Here is a 5,000-nt window from a genome sequence, read left to right on the forward strand (position 1 = left end):
GCTTTGGTTTCCCGGAGGCTGCCCGCCGAGTCATCGGAGGAACTGCGGCGGATCGCTGGCTGGCATCGTTTATGGTTAGAACTAGGGCGGTATCTGATCGCCTTCGAACCTCTAACTTTCGTTCTTGATTAATGAAAACATACTTGGCAAATGCTTTCGCTTCTGTTCGTCTTGCGACGATCCAAGAATTTCACCTCTAACGTCGCAATACGAATGCCCCCGCCTGTCCCTATTAATCATTACCTCGGGTTCCGAAAACCAACAAAATAGAACCGAGGTCCTATTCCATTATTCCATGCACACAGTATTCAGGCGGGCTTGCCTGCTTTAAGCACTCTAATTTGTTCAAAGTAAACGTGCCGGCCCACCGAGACACTCAATAAAGAGCACCCTGGTAGGATTTCAACGGGGTCCGCCTCGGGACGCACGAGCACGCACGAGGCGGTCGCACGCCTTCGGCTCGCCCCACCGGCAGGACGTCCCACGATACATGCCAGTTAAACACCGACGGGCGGTGAACCAACAGCGTGGGACACAAATCCAACTACGAGCTTTTTAACCGCAACAACTTTAATATACGCTATTGGAGCTGGAATTACCGCGGCTGCTGGCACCAGACTTGCCCTCCAATAGATACTCGTTAAAGGATTTAAAGTGTACTCATTCCGATTACGGGGCCTCGGATGAGTCCCGTATCGTTATTTTTCGTCACTACCTCCCCGTGCCGGGAGTGGGTAATTTGCGCGCCTGCTGCCTTCCTTGGATGTGGTAGCCGTTTCTCAGGCTCCCTCTCCGGAATCGAACCCTGATTCCCCGTTACCCGTTACAACCATGGTAGGCGCAGAACCTACCATCGACAGTTGATAAGGCAGACATTTGAAAGATGCGTCGCCGGTACGAGGACCGTGCGATCAGCCCTAAGTTATTCAGAGTCACCAAGGCAAACGGACCGGACGAGCCGACCGATTGGTTTTGATCTAATAAAAGCGTCCCTTCCATCTCTGGTCGGGACTCTGTTTGCATGTATTAGCTCTAGAATTACCACAGTTATCCAAGTAACGTGGGTACGATCTAAGGAACCATAACTGATTTAATGAGCCATTCGCGGTTTCACCTTAATGCGGCTTGTACTGAGACATGCATGGCTTAATCTTTGAGACAAGCATATGACTACTGGCAGGATCAACCAGGGAGCTGCGTCAACTAGAGCTGAGCAGCCGGCCGCCCGGGAGTGTGTCCCGGGGGCCCGCGCGAACACGCAAGCGTCCGCTCAATTATTCTGCAAACAGGAGGAGGCTGAGCTCCCCTGCACAACACACCTCGAAACCCTCTCAGGTCCCGGCGGCGCGCAGCGCCGTCCTAAGTACTTGGTCGGGTTCGAGAGAGGCGCAATCGCCCGGAGTTAGGCGAGTAGACGCTTTAGGTGCGACCACCCGTGCTCCCAACTGAGCTTGCCGCTGCCGACAGAGGCCCGGGAGCGTGCTGTCGTGGCATTGCCGGCGGGAGACAACACGCGCCACCTACGGTGACCGGCAGCTCCAACGCCAGCGCCACAGAAGGACAAAAGCCCTACTTGGGTGCCGAAGCGAACTCTCCCAGCACAGCGCACGCGCCAACACGTCCGCACAGCTGCGATACAAACCACCTGCGAGAACCGCTGGGGCGACCGAGCAGCAGACGGCGTCGCGGCGCCGAGCGCCGGGCGGCGGCGCATCCTCAGCGCACAAAGTCCTCAATCGGACCAGCACACTGCAGATGGCCACCGCGCTTCGCACCGGGCCCGCGAGGACCTACTTTGGCCGCAAGGCGCCGCGAGCAGGGGGCGCCGGCGCGCAGCTGCGCCGCCTGCCGCGTCCGTCGGCCGGCGCGCCTGCCACCGGCCGCCCCCACCAGCCGGCTGTAGCGCGTGCGCCCACGCACCGCGCTGCCAGCACGCCGGGCGGCCCCCCCTCACCGGCCGGGGACGGTCCCACCCAGCCACCGCCGCGTATCGCCTCACACCCAGATCCCCTTTCACGTTCGTGGGCATGGTGGGTCCCCTTTCACGTTCGTGGGCATGGTGGGTATCCCTGAAACAACCGGTTAATAGCTCGACCGATCGTCGCCAACACTGATTCACCTCTAGCGAGAACAACCGCACCACAACGGGTTACCGGTTGTTCATTTGCGTAACGTCACCAGCAAACGTACACGTCCATCGCCATTTGCAACGAGTATTGCATGCCTGTGTCAGGTGTCACAACACACTACGTCTGCCCACATAGACGCAACAACATGTGCACGCCTAGAGAACACGTGGAAGGTAGACCCCGTACGTATGCGGTGTCCATTGCGCGAACGACTGTCAGCCCGCCTCTGCAGCATGTCGCAGATGTGGAACGCGGTGCAACATGCTATCACGGTGTGTGAGAAGAGACGACTACGTCCGAATACACGCTCCACTACATCAACAGACTGCTCATGCTGATCGCCATCCAGGGCGTCCGTTCCTCCCACACGTCTGTATGGCGTACCACACTGCAATCCAGCTCTTATAGGGAGACGACACGTAGCTGCGTGCACAATATTTGGACTGTATGGTCCGCCGTTGCTAGGCGCTGTCGTCATACGGTCACATGGGCCACGATGTATCATTCAGTACATACGGAGCAATGTGCAGTACAGTTTGTGGGTTTTGCGTACATCGGCGGACAGGTGACAGGCCGTACCACAACGTAGGCTGAGTACGTCGGCATGCGAAGGGCATTGAACATGCAAACTTCTCACCGACCAGCTTGCGAAGGCAGGGGGGAAGGGGGGGGGGCATGTACGTCCTGCTGCTATCCACACTACAGTGTATAGCAGGAGCATGTGGAAAGTCAGCAACACCTGCAAGGTGTTTAACATGACGCGATACACAGGGGACCGGGCAGTGCGAGTAGCGAACTATATTGCGAGGGTTGCGGTTAGGCAACACTACACTACTTTAACGGGTTGCATAACAATTACAGAGCAGGTTCAGCGACAACGTGCGTCAGGTTAAGGCGCAATATAGTTTAGGTTACGGCGCACTTTAGGTTAGGTTAAGGCACATTATAGGTTAGGTTAAGGCACAACATGGGTTACGTTAAGGCACAACATGGGTTACGTTAAGGCACAACATGGGTTAGGTTAAGGCACAACATGGGTTAGGTTAAGGCACAACATGGGTTAGGTTAAGGCACAACATGGGTTAGGTTAAGGCACAACATGGGTTAGGTTAAGGCACAACATGGGTTAGGTTAAGGCACAACATGGGTTAGGTTAAGGCACAACATGGGTTAGGTTAAGGCACAACATGGGTTAGGTTAAGGCACAACATGGGTTAGGTTAAGGCACAACATGGGTTAGGTTAAGGCACAACATGGGTTAGGTTAAGGCACAACATGGGTTAGGTTAAGGCACAACATGGGTTAGGTTAAGGCACAACATGGGTTAGGTTAAGGCACAACATGGGTTAGGTTAAGGCACAACATGGGTTAGGTTAAGGCACAACATGGGTTAGGTTAAGGCACAACATGGGTTAGGTTAAGGCACAACATGGGTTAGGTTAAGGCACAACATGGGTTAGGTTAAGGCACAACATGGGTTAGGTTAAGGCACAACATGGGTTAGGTTAAGGCACAACATGGGTTAGGTTAAGGCACAACATGGGTTAGGTTAAGGCACAACATGGGTTAGGTTAAGGCACAACATGGGTTAGGTTAAGGCACAACATGGGTTAGGTTAAGGCACAACATGGGTTAGGTTAAGGCACAACATGGGTTAGGTTAAGGCACAACATGGGTTAGGTTAAGGCACAACATGGGTTAGGTTAAGGCACAACATGGGTTAGGTTAAGGCACAACATGGGTTAGGTTAAGGCACAACATGGGTTAGGTTAAGGCACAACATGGGTTAGGTTAAGGCACAACATGGGTTAGGTTAAGGCACACCATGGGTTAGGTTAAGGCACACCATGGGTTAGGTTAAGGCACAACATGGGTTAGGTTAAGGCAAAACATGGGTTAGGTTAAGGCACACCATGGGTTAGGTTAAGGCACACCATGGGTTAGGTTAAGGCACAACATGGGTTAGGTTAAGGCACAACATGGGTTAGGTTAAGGCACAACATGGGTTAGGTTAAGGCACAACGTAGGTTAGGTTAAGGCACAACGTAGGTTAGGTTAAGGCACAACGTAGGTTAGGTTAAGGCACAACATGGGTTAGGTTAAGGCACAACATGGGTTAGGTTAAGGCACAACATGGGTTAGGTTAAGGCACAACATGGGTTAGGTTAAGGCACAACATGGGTTACGTTACGGCACAACATGGGTTACGTTACGGCACAACATGGGTTACGTTACGGCACAACATGGGTTACGTTACGGCACAACATGGGTTACGTTACGGCACAAATTAGGTTAGGTTACGGCACAAATTAGGTTAGGTTAAGGCACAAATTAGGTTAGGTTAAGGCACAAATTAGGTTAGGTTAAGGCACAAATTAGGTTAGGTTAAGGCACAAATTAGGTTAGGTTAAGGCACAAATTAGGTTAGGTTAAGGCACAAATTAGGTTAGGTTAAGGCACAAATTAGGTTAGGTTAAGGCACAAATTAGGTTAGGTTAAGGCACAAATTAGGTTAGGTTAAGGCACAAATTAGGTTAGGTTAAGGCACAAATTAGGTTAGGTTAAGGCACGATATAGGTTAGGTTAAGGCACGATATAGGTTAGGTTAAGGCACGATATAGGTTAGGTTAAGGCACGATATAGGTTAGGTTAAGGCACGATATAGGTTAGGTTAAGGCACGATATAGGTTAGGTTAAGGCACGATATAGGTTAGGTTAAGGCACGATATAGGTTAGGTTAAGGTACGATATAGGTTAGGTTAAGGTACGATATAGGTTAGGTTAAGGTACGATATAGGTTAGGTTAAGGTACGATATAGGTTAGGTTAAGGTACGATATAGGTTAGGTTAAGGTACGATATAGGTTAGGTT

General features: G+C 51.9%; 1 non-coding gene across 1 annotated transcript in view; it reads right to left on the minus strand.

Moving 5' to 3' along the window:
• Window positions 1-1,193, minus strand: part of LOC126435821 (small subunit ribosomal RNA) — a 1,909-nt gene extending 716 nt beyond the window's left edge. Inside the window, exon 1 of the ribosomal RNA XR_007580218.1 lies at window positions 1-1,193. This exon is cut by the window's left edge and continues 716 nt beyond it. This is a non-coding gene — a ribosomal RNA (small subunit ribosomal RNA).
• Between the last annotated feature and the right edge of the window lie 3,807 nt (window positions 1,194-5,000).

Source organism: Schistocerca serialis, unplaced genomic scaffold (assembly GCF_023864345.2).
Source record: "Schistocerca serialis cubense isolate TAMUIC-IGC-003099 unplaced genomic scaffold, iqSchSeri2.2 HiC_scaffold_1219, whole genome shotgun sequence".
NCBI lineage: Eukaryota > Metazoa > Arthropoda > Insecta > Orthoptera > Acrididae > Schistocerca > Schistocerca serialis.